This window comes from Gossypium arboreum, chromosome 12, assembly GCF_025698485.1.
Source record: "Gossypium arboreum isolate Shixiya-1 chromosome 12, ASM2569848v2, whole genome shotgun sequence".
Lineage (NCBI taxonomy): Eukaryota > Viridiplantae > Streptophyta > Magnoliopsida > Malvales > Malvaceae > Gossypium > Gossypium arboreum.
In genome coordinates this window covers 34,370,472-34,390,147 of record NC_069081.1, presented here as the reverse complement: position 1 = coordinate 34,390,147, position 19,676 = coordinate 34,370,472, and the positions used below count along the sequence as shown (strand labels likewise).

Below are 19,676 nucleotides of genomic sequence, written 5' to 3'. Positions count from 1 at the left end.
ACATTCGGCTGAACCTAAATAATTAAATAACATAATTAAATAAAATAATTATTCATATAATCATAATTAAAGATATTAACTAAACAACTTAATGACTCTAGCTAAATTCAGACACATTAATTATAAGTCAACTATCAAATGACGCATGGAGAGCTGGAAAGGAGCTGAGATCGGATTGCAAAAGAATGCATTGAGTCTTCAAGGCATTGTCCTTAGCTCCCCCAACGTCTTGGACCTTGTTATCATCCTAAATGTGCAACACCAAGGCTGATAAAGCATCTTGAATTTGCTTGGCTCGAGCTTGAGTCATGGGGCCTTTTAGAACCTCGATTAGTTCTTGATTTGCATTCGAGGATGCCCTAGGCGTGCTCACATCATTCCCCCTGTCTTCAAAGCGACTTGTCCTCAAGTTGGGCCATTTGCTTGCGAAAAAGCGGTCGTTGTCACTAGGCCCTTGGTTGTCGAATGGGGTAGAATGGCTCACAATGTGACATCCCAAAATTGGCCCTAGTCGGGAAGTGGTTTCGGGACCGCTAAACCGAGTCACCGACATGCTCGAACGTAATATTTATTGTCTAGAATATGGGAAAATGCATGTGTGAATTTTGAATTCTTTGATTTAGTTAATTTGATTGTGAATTGAAAGAAAAAGGACTCATGTGAAAGGATTTAAAAATATGTAGCTAATTTTAAGAGGTTAATAAAGGAATGAAGCAAAATAAATGGAGTTGCATGTCAAATAGTCCATTTATTTTGGATGAGTGGCCGGCCATGTCTAGATTATGGGCAAGGGGACATGTTTCCAACATGTTTAGTTAGTGCATTATGTAGAAAGAATTAAGAAATGAAAAAAAAAATGAGCATGGATGCCCCCCCCCATGGTGCCGTAGCTAGAGAGAAAGAAAGAAAAAAAAGTTGTCATTCATCCTTTCTTTGAGCAAAGACTAAGAAAGAAAAACAAAAAAAATTGTTCATCTTTTCCCTCCTTCCTTTGGCCGAAATTCCTAAGGGAAGAAGAGATTTTTGCTTCATTTTCTTTGTTTAGAAGAGATCTAGAAGGAGATTTGGCTAAACTTGCATCAAGATTAAGGTATGTATGAGGTTGTGTCATGAGATTCATGCTTGTTTTGGTTGCTAACTTGATGTGCATGTTAGCCATGGTTCAAATCCTTGCTATGCCATGAAAAATGGTATTTGGCCAAGGTTGATATTGTGTTAAAGCCATTGCATGCTAAATGTGAAGCTTGCTAATGATGCATGCAATGATGGATTGACTACTCTTGAAATTTCTTTGTAGCAATCTTGAGTAAGACATTGAGTTCTTTGTTTAACCATGACCAAAGTTCAATGGGGTATGATTGTGATGTATTCGCCATGATGCATTCATGAGCATGATTTATGCTTGTTACTTGATTGGTAAAATTTGTGTTTTAGAGGGTTATGAACACCTTGAGATTCGCCATGCACCTATATGTGTATATATGTTTGCACATGATATTTTGATTATGAAGAAAGTGATAAATATGTTTGTTTAAAGAAGAAATTTGTTGAAGAATGTTGTGAAATTTGCATGTACATTCGCCTAGTACATGTATAGTGTGAAAAACCTTGAAATTATTTTTGATTTTGTGTATTTATGACCATGTGTAATCGGCCACATGAGTAATTTGAGCACTTGATGTTATGTTAAAATTCTTGAGCTTAAATATATGGATGTATGTATATGTGGCCATATAATGGCGTTTTGGTTCAAAGGTTGAATGATAAATTATAATAAAGTGAGATGATATGAGATGCCGAATGTGATTTTCTAGTAAACATTATTGATAGAAATATTGAATACTTCTACTTGTATTCGTTAAGCTCAAGAGCAAAAGGGAGCTAAATCCGATAAAGGGAAGAAAAAGTGATCGAATAGCCGTTGAAGCCGTTCGACAACATCCGAGGTAAGTCCTCAAGAAATGACCCTACTCAATTATGTGAAATGAAATATGGATGTATAATGATTATTGATTTATGTGTGTATGAGTATTTGAATGATATCCGGCTAAGTCCCGAAGGCGATTATGCTAGTGATATGTTTGTGTTTGAGCCTTAGTAACGAAAATGAAACATGGATGTGTAATGATTATTGATGTATGTGTGTGCATGAGCAATTGAATGATATCCGGCTAAGTCCCAAGACATTTATGCTAGTAATTATATCCGAGTTAAGACCAAGGCAATTGTGCTAGTGACTACATCCGGCTAAGACCAAGGCATTCGTGCAAGTTGTTAAATCCGGCTAATACCAAGGCATTTGTGCAAGTCGTTCTATCCGGCTAAGACCAAGGCATTCGTGCATGTGGTTATATCCGGTTGTATTCAAGAAGCTTGGGCTGAAGGTGAGCGTCGGTTGCTGTAATAAATTTAATTAGTACGCTCGAAAAGCCCAAAGGATAAGGTATGTTTATATGTGCATTGGAAAAGTCGATATGTTTGAGTAACATTCGTTCAATCGGCTAACGAATTTTCAGCTATTGAATTGGTTGATATCTTGTGAAAGTATACAATGATGAAGTGTGAAGTAAGTATGATTATGTGAATGTGTATTAATGAAATGATTCATTTGGCTATGTGAATGTAATGCTTTAGTTAAAGCTGATTTTATTGCTTGAGACTTACTAAGCATAAAAATGCTTACCCGTTGCTTTGGCTCTCGCTTTATAGATTTTGTTCGTTAGCGATCGGATACGGGATCATTGAAGTCGAAGTCATCCACACTATCAAAGCCTCCATTTTGGTATAATTTTGGTTGAACTTTGAAATGGCATGTATAGGACTACCCCTTGTTGGTTCAAATGTGTTGTGATGTACATGTATGCGGCCATGCTAAAATGGCTCGTAGAAGTAAAGTACGAACTTAGACCATTTGTGATTTGTATATATATATGGTTTCATGATGTGATTATGGATTGGAAATGGGAGTGTTGGTCACATGATCAGCCATTGGAATGGCTAAAAATGATCATAGGTGAACCTATGTATGGCAAGACTAGTTGGTTCATGGAGACTACAAAATAGGTAAGACCTACCTTAAAAACAGGTGCTGCCAGCTGCAGTGACGGGAATGTGAAAAATCACTAAAAATTGTAGGGATGGTATTAAATAGTGAAAGAATTATGTAAATTAACCTTGATGAGTCTACTTTCATATGGAAGAAACGAAACGGTCATAGGAGTTACGTGTTAAGAGATATTAAAGTTATCGTGAGACAGGGCCAGAACGGTTTCTGGGTCCCCTGTCGTGACTTTGAAAATTTACCATAAATTATCCAGAATGAATTAGAAGTCATGCATAATATGTTCAGATTCCTTTTTGAGTCTAGTTTCATTAGAAATAAACGGCATCAGTATTGAAACCCTGTACAGAGAGATATTCAAGTTGTAATGCGCGAAGGTCAGTGTAGTCGACCCCTGTAACATGGGTGACTTTAACTAATAAACTGTACCAATTGGACCGACCAAAAATTCTAGAAATAAATCCATGGATGGATATATGAGTCTAAATTCAGGGAAAATTTACGGAATCAGTTTCCGAGTTGTGAAACTCGAGATATGCTTTTTAAGGCGACAGCAACGCAGTTTTCCAGCTTGCCTGGAATGTCAAATTGGTCGGTGCCATAAGTGGTTTTGGCTTGTTAACCCCTCGTGTCCGACACCGGCAACGGTCTCGGGTTCGGGGTGTTACACACAATAACCTGAAAGTCACACAAGACTCGAAAAGACAAAATATTAGTCAAATGTCCTTCCTCTTTTTGGATAGGCCATTTCAAAGTTTCAACAACAAAATAAAGAAGAAGTTTAGGGAAACACCGAATTAAGAACATACAATCTCGCTCCAACTTCTTAATCCAAACTTGGGCAAATAAACCAATGCTGGGATCAAAAATAAAAGTGGATCTTACCTTGTTCTTTGTTGAAAGCAAACTAGATCCATGAAGCATTCGTGACTCAAAAGTTTGAACAACAAAAGTCCACGACTCAAATTCTAGGAACAACGATATAAAACCAAAACTTTGATTTAACATTTGCAACCTTTCACAAATCCACAACTTTGTGTTTAGATTTAAAGACAAAACATCAAATAAGCATAAATGGTTTACACATCCACTCACACGAAATTCAGAAGGCTTGATTTCAATTAATAATGATCCAGAGTAACAAAGCTTTCGACAGTTAGAATCTCGACAATAAAAAATGCTTGAATCAAATCCCTTGATCATCAATAAATAATAATAATCACTGGGATCAAAAATGAAGTTTTTGTTTACCATTTTACGTTGACTTGAATATTTATTGGCTGTCAGCATGGTAGGAACATGAAGCAAACTAAAGTTATGAGTATGCAAATTATGTTCGAGCCTCTTGGACCATAGCATTAAACACCCACCATCAAAATCAAATGAACTAGGCATTTTACTAGTCAATGTTTTATCACACAAACGAAACAAAGGAAAATTAGACATGCATGTTTTTAAACATTCATATGTCTCGATTCTCATCCATACATTATTACCACAATCAAGCAAATGAAAAAGGTTACATGATTCATTATCTTGTACAACCAAACCTTGCAATTGCCTATTAATGATTACTTCACCAACATACTATCAACAACACATTTTTTATGAGTAGCACTTTTATTATCAACATTTGAAACAAACAAATCATTATTAATCAAGAAAGAATAATCAACCATGCCATGGTACAAGTGCTTTTCGAAACCCAAAACATTAACAAAGTTTCCATCGACAATCGAATGAGGCTGATGTGTTTTAAAAACTTCAAAACTCATACCTTGCTTACCTTTTGGCAAAGGTGAACGAGGATCGTTGAAAATGTTACCTCTTTCAATCAAAGTAAACCTTTTCTCCTCGGAAAGGTATTGAAGTCAAAATTATTTTCTCGGATCTTCAGAAACCTAAAAAGGAACAACACGAGGAAATCTCACATGTGGGTTAGTACGAACACTACTCACTTTTTCTTGTTCTCTTGCATCTCTTTTTCTTATTTCATTTTCATCGACAACACTCTTTTCTTGCTCAATATCTTTTCTCTCTTCAGACTCAATTTCTTTTTCAATTTTCCTTTTCTTCTCACATTCTTTTTCACTCTCGATCTCTTTTTCTTTTTCCTTCTCTTTTTCTTTTAAATTCTTTCTCACTTGTTTTTTCACTTTTATTACAAGAGGAAGAATACAAGAAGGAATCAAAATGAGAGACTTCTCGTTGAGAATGAGAGGAGGGGTCTTCATACAGACGATAATCATCTCTTCGAGATTGATTCTTCATTGATGAATAACTTGGTGTACACGAAGATCGGCTTGTGATTTCTTGTTTGCCACCATAATAGGCTTCAAACTCAAAATTTGTTTGACTTCGTCTCAAATTCTTTGATGAAGAAGATCCACGATATAGGTCTCTTCCCAAATAGTCATTGGACGATTGTTTTCTTGAAAGTCTTGATTCCGTCCCTCGACTTGATGAACTTTGCTCTCTTTCGGTTCTTGCTCGATGATCTCACTTTTCTTGGATAGGCTTGATCTTTTGATCGAGCATGCACTCCATCTCTTTCAACAAATACTGAAAATCAAATTCTGAAATTTCTTCTCGCAACATGATTTAGAAACAAAAAAAATTAAAATAGAAAGATGAAATCCTCACCACAAACCTCACTATTTCACTCGGAAAGAAAATAATGGATGAGTACTCCACTCGTGTTTTCACTCGCTTTTAGGCTTTTTTCAACTCTCAAATGCTCTCACACTCTCCAGCCTTTTACCACTCAAGCTTACTCTCGTAACCTCGTAGTTTGTTTCTCTTGACTCGTCTTGGTGCTTTAGGGTCGGCTTCAAAATCAGTTACAAGGGATAAGATGTTAGGGTGTACGAGAAGGCTAAAAGAATAATTTTCTTCAGTGTAGTGTGGCATTTTGGAGATGGGGGGTTAAAAATTGCTGAAAAGAATAATTGACGATCGGAACAAAATATAACAAAAGAAAAGAACTTGGTCACTTCTCTTTTTTTTTTTTAATTTTGATTTTTTTTCTTCTTCTTCTTCTTTTAATACTTCACAATACCACTATTACAATAGAGAAAAATGAAAATTACAACTTGAAGAATTTTTTTCATTTTTTTACTCGAATTTTTTTCACAACGAACCTATTTCGATCTTGATACGAATGTCGGCACCTCTCGTTTTACAAGCTCTGATACCAAATGATGTGATCCGGCTCGGGAAGTTGAGTCAAATTCACTTAGTTGCCCGATCGTAGTCGAGAGAGTTGTTCGTGCCTCGAATTTTTAGTAATAGAAGTAAAAAAATAGAATAGGATAAGCGGAAGGTTTCAATAAGTGTAGAATTAGCAATAGGTTCGGCTAAGGGTAGCAAAGATGGATGAAGGATAGACGGTTCGGTTTAGTTAATAAGAAAGAATTTTGAAATGGGAATGGGAATGGAAAACGAACTCAACGTCAGGAATGATTCAACACTAAAAAGTCTCACCCCGATTCCTATATGGTTAAGGTGAAAAATATGGATAGATGGATAGGTGAACGCCACACCAAAGCTAGTGATAGTTCAAACAAGATCGGTAGACGCCACTAGCACAAACTAGATAAGTCTTCGAAACTTGTACGAGATATGAGAGGAAGCAACCTCACAAGAACAATGTTTATTAACAAATTTAGCAAAAGTCCTTTTACAATGAAATGAGCAAACTATTTATAAGCTATTTTGTAGTAACCGAATGGACAAACTAGCTAGCTTAAAGACTAAGCAAATTCAGTCATTAACTAGCTAGAATGTTCTAGAATGAAAACATTAATTAACTAGTCTTGATTCGGCTGATGGGGATGTGTTTGGACAGCTTCATGTATGAACTTTAATCACTTGGATGAATGTGAGTCTTTGGTAGCTCAATGGGTTGTCTAGGTTCGACCATGGGGTGCATGAAGCTTCCAAGAGGTGTCTCTTGGCTGAATAGGTGCTTTGAAACCCCAAGGGTCCTCCCACATGCATTCGGCTGTACATAGAACATAGAAGGGAGCTTGAACCTAGCCGTACATGCACTTGCATTAATTGTCCCTCATTCATGCATGTGTGCCGTCCAAGTGAGATGTATTCTTCAATATCCATTGTATACAATTAATCCTCCATGTACATGAATGTAAGTCCTCCAAACATTGAACCGAACTATGCATGAATCTTCCCATTCAACGAACATTCCCGTACATGCACCTTGACATGAATGAATCTCCACATTCGGCTGAACCTACATAATTAAATAACATAATTAAATAAAATAATTATTCATATAATCATAATTAAAGATATTAACTAAACAACTTAATGACTCTAACTAAATTCAGACACATTAATTATAAGTCAACTATCAAATTAAATTCGGCTAGCTTAAATAGTTAAAAACACTTAGTGAGCTAAGTTGAGCTAGGGAATTCGGCATGAGCTATTGCAAACTTAATTAAGAATAAAGTTTAAACTTAGTTTATTGTAATGTAAAAGAAATGAGCTGAAACAAGCTAAATTTGAGCTCAAGTGAGCTAAATCGAGCTCAAGCAAGCTGATTGGAGCTGAATGACGCATAAAGAGCTGGAAAGGAGCTGAGATCAGATTGCAAAAGAATGCATTGAGTCTTCAAGGCATTGTCCTTAGCTCTCCCAACGTCTTGGACCTTATTATCATCCCAAATGCGTAACACCAAGGCTGATAAAGTGTCTTGAATTTGCTTGGTTCGAGCTCGAGTCATGGGGCCTTTTGGAAGCTCGATTAGTTCTTAATTTGCATTCGAGGATGCCCCGGGTGTGCTCACATCACCCACCCTCTTACCAGAGTGGTATTTTGTAAAGTAATTTCATGAGATTTGTACTGATAAGTTCATAAGTATTAGACCTAAGAGTTCAGCTGTAGAATGATTACGAATATGATTAGAGATTGAGATGGGTTAATGAGTAGAGGCAGAATTAGAATGGTATCGAACTGATCCAAAGAATCTCTTGGATTATGCCATATCACAGTTGGTGAAGAAGTTAGCTTCGGTGAATCGATCTATTCAGGAATAGTTGAAGGAATAATATTTAAAAGATAAGATATCTGAGCATGGCCGTTATAACTGAAGAAATTTTGGCAGTCTCTTCTGGGGTATTTTATGTGAATATTTATTCTCAGAGGTATTCCTGTGGCTATCTATCCTCTAATGAAATTTTGTTGTATGGAATGCTTTCTAATCATAATGTATAGACAAAGGTATTGATAACCTGATTAGTTCATAATCAGCACTGCTCTATTTCTCTTTGGCATTCTATTATATTTCATCTATTGGAATTTTATAAGAAAATACACATGATGTTATAATTTTGTTTCTTCTAATCGATGTTCGGTTAGATACATATATGGGAAAGTATATTATCCTTATTGCATTTGAAATGGTCTTTTGATTATTATGACAAGTGAACTTTGAATAATTACATGTTGAATCGTTCTATTGACTAGAAGAGAAGATTTCTTGAAATGTCATTTATTGGTGACTAAGACCGACTCAGTGGTCCAATCAATATTGAATATTGTTTGAAAGACTAAACGAGTTATTCATGTCCGGGAATAAAATTTCATTTCTTTACAGGTAAAAGACAGATAGTCTGAATGAAAAGTGTATATTCCCTAGCAGACTTTGATATGATTTAAAGTTGCTATGAATGATAAAGTTATCGCCTTGTGAAAGTTGAACGGACTATTGCATGTTAGTAAAGTTTAGAACATACGAGACCATTGTTAATTAGAACATTAGACTTGGTTTAGCCTACATCGGGCAAGAAATTCTTGATTTTTCTGTGATGTGTCGTTAAACAGATTCTGATATGTTTTGGGACAAAAAGGCAATGTGATAGCTTAATGTATCTGCTGTTATAGAAAGATTTAAGTTTGAGATAGCGTAGATGATCTGAGATTGTTGTTGTATGATCTTTAAGAAAAGGAAAATGTGGTTACAAGTGCTTTAGTAGAAAATCCAAAGCTGATACAGAAGGTCACAAAAAAACTCACAGGAGTAATGTATTGGTGTTTGAGTTTGGAACTCGACATTTTTTATCTTTGTGCTTGAATACAAGAAATGTTATCAGGATTAGAGTCGAATATCAGGTAATGTCAGAACAATTTTCACCAGTGGTGGTAATGGAATGGAAATGAGAATGAGATTACTATAGATTTCATATCAGGATTATTCATATGTTTGAAAGAGAAAGATGTTATGTGACTTGTTGTTAAGTAATTGATGAATCTACAAATCATGTCAGTATGTACAGAATTTCGGTTCATTAGACTTATGGAATTAAGTATCTTTGAGATTGTTGAATTTCTTAAAATGCTAGTTTTTGTTAATCCGATTGAGATCCGGGATTTATATCGTGAATTATTGAAAAAAAATGAGGCTCTGAATTTTAATGATGACCAAAGGTTGAATTAGTAAACTATCGGGCTGTATAAAATGATAGAGAACTTAAGGCCATGATGATGGGGCTAGCTGTGCCATTTGGAATCCGAGAGGATTCAAGTATGATGTGTAATATATATGTCCTATGACGGTGTGGATTCGACCCTTGTATACATGAATTTTCAGATAGAAGTCAAGATTCGGTTAATGCGTCGTATAATACAGAATTGTTCATGACTTTAGTATGAGAAATTAAAGAGCTAAGTATTAAGCATAGCCTGAGTAATATTTCTTCAGCAATGATTATGAGATAGTGGAGTTTATGTGATAACTAAACCACTTTTTTGGTAAGATTTTTGGGGACGAAAATCTCTAAAGGGGGGAGAATTGTAACAGCCTTATTTTGGGCCTAATCAGAACAGTGATTTCGAAACCACTATTTCAAGGTCGAAGAAATTATTTTTAATATTATTTTATGTGTCATAGCATGATTAGATAAGTGCATGAAAAATGTGGTGAGTTAATTTTAGTGTTTGTGGGCTTAATTGTGAAAAAGGACTAAATCGCATAAAGTGCAAAAGTCCTATTTTATTAGCTAAAGGTGTAAATTGACTATGAATCATATTATGGAGGTCTTTAAAGGGCAAATAGACCCTTTTGAGAGAGGTGGCCGGCCATAGGAGACAAAGAAATAGAAAAGTCAACATTTGGTGGAAATTAGGTGATAAAATTGAATAAAATAAAACAAATAGGAAAATTTGTCATTTTCTCATCTCTCTCCTTCTTTCTCCACCAATTTTTCTTCAACAAAACAGTCATGGAAGCTTAAAATTTTTAGCAACCTTATACTCTTGCAAGTAAGCCTTCTTAGTAGTCTTTCTTGATAATTTTTGTGTTTTTGGAACCCCTAAAGATTAATCTAGCTATTAAAAGAATTGTTTTGCAAAATGGTTGAGAGTCTAGGGTTTTTCCATGAAAGAATATGTGTTGTTAACTGAAATTTTATGGAAGAAAATGAATCTTGGTTGTGTAAGAAACAACTTTTGTGAAAGGATTTTCATGAAAACACCTAAAATGGACCATTTTGTAAAGATGGCAAAATGAGTGATAAGTATTGAGTAATAATGAGAATTGTTGGCTGCTCCGAGTATAAAACGAATTCGGCTAGGCTTGGGTAGTGAGGAAATTCAATAAAAATCGATTTACGAGCCTAGGGGTAAAATCGTAAATTTGTGAAGTTTAGGGGCAAAATGGTCATTTTGCCAAAGTATAAATTATGAAATCTATTGGTTAATATGATATAAATTATGAAATCTATTGGTTAATATGATGATTAAAATAGTTTATCATTATAGATCAAGAAAATCGAGATTCGAGCATAAATCGAAAAGCACAAGGTTATGGACTAAAATGGAATAATTGGCCGAAATTTTCATTCGAGGTAAGTTCGTGTGATAATAATAATGCAATGTTACAATTGAATATAAAATGTTTCATTTTTATTATTATATAAATTGTATGATTGATTATACGGATAATGTTGATGAAGATACGACAAGTACATAAGCAAATAATGTGATGTTGTAGCATATTTTAATGCTTTGGTAATATGTACATTTAAATGTTTTATTACTATCATGAAAGTATGAAATGTATGATGGAAGAATAAATGACATTATGAGCAAGTGCGAAGACATTGAGTTAGATAAGAAACCCCGTTTGAACCTCAGGAATAGTATAGGATACACGGGATATGTCATGAGGAACTATATGGTCTGAACTCATGAGTTATGTCTGAGTTCATGAGATAAGTGATATATGTAATATGGGTCTAGGTGCTAACTATGTGATCAGGCCCGTGGGTAACTCATTGATCGAGCATATCATGTTAATGCCTTGGGGTCTAGGTGCTGACTTTATGTACAGACCCGTGAGTAGCTCAAATGCGAGCAGTACATAATATGTGGTAGCTTTAGCTACATACTTTACGCTCTATGAGCTGGTTCTAGCTTCGTATACGGCACTATGTGCAAGTTTTCATGTATCCATTAGTGTTCCTAGTGCTCAAGAGGTAATTCAAGGAAGGATCTGCTGATGGTCCCAATAAGGTATGTGATTGGTGAGAACAAACTTGAGTTATGTTACGAATGAGTACAGGTATGTACAAAAACTCAATTGAATATGAAATGCACGAGTGGTAAGTCCATGAGCATTGTGAAATTATGTTGTGTTAATTTGTTGGACTATGATATTTGTTTATAAATGCATAGATTTATAATTTTAAAGAAATGAAGGTGTGATGAACTTAGTCATCATCATTTTTGTACTAAAACTATTTTGAATAGTAGTTGTAGTCCAACTTTGAAAGTTCACCAAAAATTGTGGAAATTGAATTTGAGGCTGAATAAAATATGAAATTAAAGCTTATTAAGTCTGGTTTCACATATAAGAAACAGCGTAAGAAAATGAATATCAGATTATGAGATATTTAAATTATTGTGAGATAGAGTCAGAATAATTTCGAAATCCCCTATTATTATTTGAGAAAATAATTGAAATTTGTAAAAAATATTTTTGGGTTATAATTTATATTCTTAAAATCTTTAATGAGTCTGTTTTTAAGGTAAATAGAGAGGAACATCATCCGAGTCTTGTATTATGAGATAAATAATTTTAATGAAGAGGAGTCGGAACTGTCAAATAGCAAAAAAGGGGTAACTTTAAAGAATAAACTGTACTTATTGGCTAGACAAAAAATTCTGAAAATTTTATATTAAGAAGATATGTGAGTCTAGTTTCAAGGAAAATTAGCTGATCTTAATTTGGATTCCTTAGCTCCAGATATAAATAAATTAGTAACCATGACTCAAGAAAAACAGCATGACCAGAAAATAAGTAAAAGTGTAATTATAGTCGTATTACCTTGAGTAGCATGTTGGCATATTGCTTATTATTTTCATATGGACTTATTAAGTGTAAAGCTTACTCCCGCCTTTTCATTCCTTTAGTGTTGTCAGGTCAGCTCGGGGTTGGACATCATCGAAGACAGCATCACACTATCAAGCTATTATCGTTGGGGTATTGATAAAACTTAGGTGTATTTGAGTGAGTGGCATGTATAGGGACTTAGTTATTATGATGTGTAATCTTCTGGTCTGGTCAAGATTTTGGCTTAAATTGATTCGTTGTGTTTAGCCATGAGACGTGGCTTATATGGGTGATGGCTTGTAACCCTATTTATCCAAGCTATGTATTAATGCCTTGTGATGTGGTTTTGTGATTATACTTTTTTGATATGAATTGTTAGTGTTACGATATGTCTTCTTGATGAATGTCTTATAACCAAATGAAGTTGTCATACTCAGAGAATAAAAGTGTGATATGGCAATAAGTCAATAATGCTAGAAAACGAAATTGGTGTGGAATGACTTAGGCAAGCATGTCGTTTGTGAATGTGAAATAATGTCAAGCATGGTATAAATGTATAAGTGATAATCAAAATGACATGTTCAATTGATTGTAAATTGGTATGTTTAGACTTCGTATAAAATGAGTAAGCAAAATATATATATGTCGGCATATGAATATTAAAATTGAGTCTTAATGGAGGATGTTTAATTATCTACTTGATGCTACAATATATGTGTCTATAAAGTACTTAAGTATGTGAGGTATTAATGGTAACAAAAGGCTTGGAAAATAGCCTAAGTGTTGGCCATACAGCCAAAGACACGGCCATGTGTCTCAGTTGTGTGGAGGACACGACCTAGCACACGGGTGTGTGGCCAGGCTGTGTGGTTCAAATTACTTGCTGACGTCACAAACAAAGAGTTATACGAGCTGAGGACACAGCCTAGCACACGGGCGTGTGGCCTGGCCGTGTGGTTTAAATTACTTGCTGATTTCACAAATAGAGAGTTACACGGGCTGAGGACATGAGCGTGTCCCAAGCCACATGGGCGTGTGTGACCACACGGCCCAACCCACACGGGCGTGTGACTCTCTAAAGCAAGAAAATTTATTAAATTGTCCAAAGTGTATCAAAAGTTCCCGGTTTAGTCCCAAACCACCCCGATGTATGTTTTAGGCCTTGAAGGCCCATGTAAAGGATGATATGCATGTGTTTGAAAAGTTTGAAATTGGACAAAATTTTGTGGCCTAGTTTTACATGTTTGTGAATGTTTAAGTTCGGTAATGCCTCGAACCCTGTCCCGACATCGGATACGGATAAGGGGTGTTACAATTTACAATTACTGTATGATTGATTTGGTGAGCTGACTTTTGTTGCTTTTTCCTAGTCTTATTTCCTTGTAATGTCAGGTATGTACTGGTATGAATTATAAATACAGTTAACGATTCAATAAAGAGAAGTTAATAACATCATAACTGAACGTTCATTTTCCCGATCCAGTCCAATCCAATTAGGCTCAAACAACGTTTGCTGTCACAGTCACATCATCTGTTTATTTGACTTTTATGATTCAATCATTCCAATCCCTTTCTCTAACTCATTATAATACCAAGAAATCTTACTATAAACTAAATAACACAAATCTTTGTATAACAAAAATTCAGCTTCAAGAACCCAACCTTTTTTCTTAGTTAAAGGCAGCACAGTTTCTATGAATGTTGTCGTTCCTCCTAGTCTTGACACCTAGCCGACCCAACTTAGTCAAAGCAGTAATAAAAGCTTGGTTAAAAGCCTGTGACTTGGAGGCCCATGTGTCTACAGTAGGTCTAGACCTTGTGTCCGTGAATAAAACCTGGTCGAAGGTGAAAAGGCCCTACCCTTTCTAAAAGTTCTGGAAGTAGACATTGTCAAATATCCTGGGTGTGTTTGGGTCCATATTGATGACTATCCTTGGGTCCAAAATCTTGGGGCACATTTGTTGAATTTGAGTAGTATAGTCCTTGTTGAGCATTGGGTCCACTGAATTTTGACGGCTAAAATTGTATATTTTGTTGGAAAACTTGTCGCAATGTGAGAATCCAAGAGTGTGTGCTGCTGCAAGAACATAAAACCAATGAAAGCCTTTAACATGGGAAGCTTATGTTGGAAATGCAGACATTGAAGTTGTGGTAATAATAAGACCTGATAGAGCAATCATGTCAGTTTGGCTAAGGCCATTTGCTGTAAAAAGAGAATTAAGATGATTCAAGTTGAAAGTTAAGTGAGGAAGCTTTCCATTGACACTAAAAGCTGTAGAGCTTAACCCATCCAATCTCCCCAATTCAACATCATAAGAAGGTCCATCAGACTGTAATTATAATCAGATCACATTCACTAATATATCAGCAATAATGTCAATCAATCATTGTGGTAATATCAAAGAAATAGGAACGAACCATACCATAGCAATAACATCACGGGTAGCCAAAGCCAAGATATCAGCACAAGAAACCTTGTTTCTACAACTTGGAACCTCATCAACCACTACTTTAGCTTTGATAATGGTGTAAAATCCATCTCCGGTTAACGACAGGTTATCAGGGTAATCTTTTTCAGCTTTGTTGCTACTGGTAGATGCAATCATAACCGAAGTATCATATCCATGTTAGAAACAATAAATGCACTTGCAAACACAGGTTGATACATTTTAAGCAAAATGGAGAAAAGTGTAATATTCAAAAAAAAGTGTTGCAAAAAAACCTGGACAAAGAAATCATGGAAGAGATGGAAAGTGGCAGGAACTGTGACTAAAGTTTGGCTGAATTTCTTGGCCACTTCACCTTTAAAAATGGCTTCTACATTTGAGCAAGAATTAGCATAGAAATTTTATCTTACTTGAGCTGATACTATGCTAGGAAACAAACAGAAGCTCAGAGAAAATGACAGGAAAACTAAAAGGTTAATGAAGTGACCCATTTGAGAAAAAACTGAGAAATAATGAGTATAAAAGCAACTATATTGTAACAGCCCGATTTTGGGGCTAGTTGGAACAGTGGTTTTGGGACCAAAAATATAACATAGGAAAATTTAATTTTATTATATTTTTGTGGTCTACAGTTTCATATAATAATTTTCTAAAAATTTCGTTCGAAAATTTTGATGTTTGGGCACTCAATTTAGTAAAAAACACTAAATTGTAAAAATTGCAAAAGTTGAGTTCTACATGCTAGAGGTGTCCAATTGCTGTGAGTTTTAAATTAGAGGTCCTTTATTATAATTAGACCATTTTTTAAGTTAGTGGACAAAAATGGACATGTTGAGATAAAATTTTAAAATTTGGTAAAAAGGGCATTTTGGTTATTTGGTAAATAAAAGAATAAAAAGGGAAAATAAAGCCAAAATTGTGTCCAACTTCTCCTAGATTGGCTGAAATTCTCAAGACACCATAGCTAGGGTTTCTTCAACTTTCAAGCTTGATAGTAAGTGCATTCTAGCCCCGTTTTTAATGTTCTTTACATTTTTTAAGTCATCGTAACCCGATTTCCTATTTCTGCCATTATTTTGAAGTAAGGTTCATGTTTAAAAATTTACCCATGTGTGGCATGCATGTATTTTAATGTTTGATGGAAGATATTGTATGTTTAAGGTGTGATAAACAACTTTTACTAAGTGATTTTCCATAAAAATACCTAAAAAGGACTTATTTGTAAAAATTTGTAAAATGGGTAGTAAAAATCTAATTTGATGAAAAATGTGGTCTGATATGAGCATGTTTATGGTTCGACTAGCCTTGGGTAACAAAGAAATTGAGTGCATTTCATTGTACGAGCTTAAAGGCTAATTTGTAAAAATATGAAACTTTAAGGGAAAAAAGGTAATTTTTCCATAATATGATGATGTTTTCATGGATATGGATTTTGCATGGTTTGAGATGATAAGTATGAGATGTTGTATGTGATAGAACATAACATGTAACTGATGTGTGAATGACTTGGTTGTGGCTGAATTGGTTGTATGTTTATGCTTGAATTGGTGTTGGTTGTGGTTGTGTAGATTGCTGCAAGTAAGGGTGGCAAAATGGCTTGGTAAATAACCTTATTTTTGTCTACACGGGTAGACACATGGGCGTATGTCTAGGCCATATGTGACACATGGCTTGCCCTATGGGTGTGTGATTCGGCCGTGTGTACCCTGCATCTTGAATTTTTAGATTCTAATTGGCCACACGGGAAGAGAAACGGCCGTGTGTCTCAGCCGTGTGAAGGACACGGCCCAGGAACATGAGAGTGTGCCCAAGGCGTGTGAAGTCTACACCTATTTTATGAAAAATTATGAAAATTAAATCGCCCACACGGCCTAAGCACTCGGGCATGTGACTTGGCCGTGTGACTTCAATTTATTGATGACGTCATAAATAGAGAGTTACACAGGTTAGAGGCATGGGCGTGTATGTCCACACAGCCTACATACACGGGCGTGTGACCCCTGTTTTGATGAAAAAATTTATAAATGTTGGGAAGTTTTCTAAAGTTCTCGGTTTAGTCCCGAACCACTCTTAATGCATGTTTTGGGCCTCGTAGGCTCGTTTAAGGGACGAAATGAATGTTTTCGAAAAGTTTTAAATTTGAGTGGAAATTCATGTCCCAATTTTGAATGTTTGTTTTAGTTTAAGTTAGTAATGCCTCGTACCTTATTCCAACGTTGAATACGGGTAAGGGGTGTTACATTTAGTGGTATCAAATACTAACATAGTGTGTGTAAGAGTCTAGCTATACATGCCATAAATGAACTGTGATAGTGTGATGACTCCTGACAATTGTAAATCATATTTTCATATAGTATTGGATCTCAATTGAGCTGAGGCTGATGAAGTAGAAAGTAATGCGTCGACTCTCGCTTAAGGGGTAGCGCTATCGAATAGTAAACCCCCTATGGTTAGTCAATGAGAAGGAAGCAAGGAAGCCTTTCTCCATATTATGAATGAGTGTTATACGGAACTTTTTCGAATAAATTCGAATCCCCAACGTCCGCCACCCCCACCTATTGCTCGACCGATTCCCATAGTCCCACAAGGTATGAACTTCATAAGAATGAATAAGCCTCTGGTTGATAAGATTCGAAAGCGTGGGGCAAAACATTTTCGAGATAATATGGATGATGATCCTGAGAGAGCCGAGTTTTGGCTCGAGAACTCTATTAGGGTATTCGATGAGTTGTCCTGCACACCAAAAGAGTGTTTAAAATGTGTTATCTTGCTTCTGAGAGATTCTGCATACCATTGGTGGAATACACTTGTATCTGTAGTTCCGAGAGAAAGGGTCACATGGAACTTCTTTCAGTAGGAGTTTCGAAAGAAGTATATTAGGCAACGATTCATCAATCAAAAACGTAAGGAATTTCTAGAGTTGAAATAGGGTCGTATGACCGTAATAGAGTACGAGCGAGAATTTGTCAGATTGAGCAAATACGCTCAAGAGTGTGTTTCCACAGAAGCTATTATGTACAAAAGATTTGAGGATGGATTGAATGAAGATATTTATGTTTTAGTCGGGATCTTAGAATTGAAAGAGTTTGTGGTATTGGTTGAACAGGGTTGTAAGGCCGAGAAAGCTGATCTTGAAGCTAAAGATTCGAGGAAGAGACCGATGAGTAAGTCATTTCCATCTCAGTCTAAGGAGTCTAAAGAAATGTATTCCCGTTCGAATTTTTATTGGGATATCCAAGCAGAGATCTTGAGAAGCAACATTCGAGTTTTAAATCTTAAGCCACCTCAATGGCGAGTGGGCAATGTAAAGTCTAATAGGCCCGAGTGTCAACAATGTGGAAGAAGACATCTCGACAAATGTAGAATGAATGACCGGGCTTGTTTCAAGTGTGGTTCACAAGAGCATTTTATCAGAGATTGCCCAGAGATGGCAGAAAAAGAGAAATTTCAAAGTGCAGGGCCTAGTAATACTGCTTCAAAGGAAGGCCCCCAAGGAATACTGGAAATGGAGCCAATAGTAAAGGTGTGACGAAAGAAACTACTGTGAGATCTGAAACTCGAGCACCGGCGAGAGCCTATGCCATTCGTGCTCACGCGAAGAAGCAACGTCTCTCGATGTTATTACTGGTACTTTTTCTCTTTATGATACTAATGTTATTGCATTGATTGACCCTGGATCTACTCATTCGTATGTTTGTATGAATTTGGTAAATAATAAGAAACTACCTGTCGAGTTTACCGAATTTGTGATTAAGGTGTCAAACCCTTTAGGCAAGCATGTTTTAGTTGAAAAAGTGGGTAAGAAATGTCCTTTTATGATTAGAGCTTACTGTTTTCTGGCTGACTTGATGTTGTTGCCATTTGATGAGTTTGATGTTATTTTGGGTATGGAGATGCTATAGTAAATTGTAGACAGAAAGCTATTGAATTGAAATGTGAAAATGATGAAATTCTTCGGGTTGAATCAAATGAGTCAGATAGATTACCTATGGTAATTTCTTCAATGTCAGCTCAGAAATGTATAAGAAAAGGGTGTGATGCTTACCTAGCTTATGTGTTAAACACGAAAGAGTTTGAATTGAAAATTGAATCTGTACCGATAGTTTGTGAATATCTAGATGTGTTTCCGGAAAAGTTGCTTGGGTTACCTCCAGTTAGAGAAGTTGAGTTTGGGATTGAGTTAGTCGCTGGTACTTCACCGATATCTATTGCTCCATATAGAATGGCTCTGATTGAATTGAAAGAATTAAAAGCTCAGTTGCAAGAATAGATAGATAAGGGATTCGCGAGATCGAGTTATTCCCCCTGGGGTGCTCCGGTATTATTTATAAAGAAGAAAGACGGATCTATGAGACTTTGTATAGATTACCGATAGCTCAATAAGGTAACCATAAAGAACAAGTATCCGTTGCTGAGGATAGATGACTTATTTGATAAGTTGAAAGGAGGGACAGTGTTTTCCAAGATTGATTTGAGATATGGGTATTACCAGTTGAGAGTTAAAGAGTCAGATGTGCTAAAAATTTCTTTCAGAACAAGGTACGGGCACTATGAATTCCTTGTTATGCCATTTGGATTAACTAATGCCCTGTTGTTTTCATTGACTTGATGAATCAAATTTTCTGACCATGTTTGGATAAGTTTTTAATTGTTTTTATTGATGACATACTGATTTATTCTCATTATGAGACTGAGCATGCCGAGCATTTGAGAACTGTTTTACAAACTTTGAGAGACAAACAGTTGTATGCTAAGTTCAGTAAAAGTGAGTTTAGGTTCAAAGAAGTTGGATTTTGGGGCCATATTGTCTCAG

The 19,676-nt window shown here is 35.7% G+C and overlaps 1 pseudogene; it reads right to left on the bottom strand.

Moving 5' to 3' along the window:
- Nucleotides 1–14,086: 14,086 nt before the first annotated feature.
- Nucleotides 14,087–15,354, bottom strand: LOC108479000 (peroxidase 73-like; annotated as a pseudogene).
- Nucleotides 15,355–19,676: the final 4,322 nt, after the last annotated feature.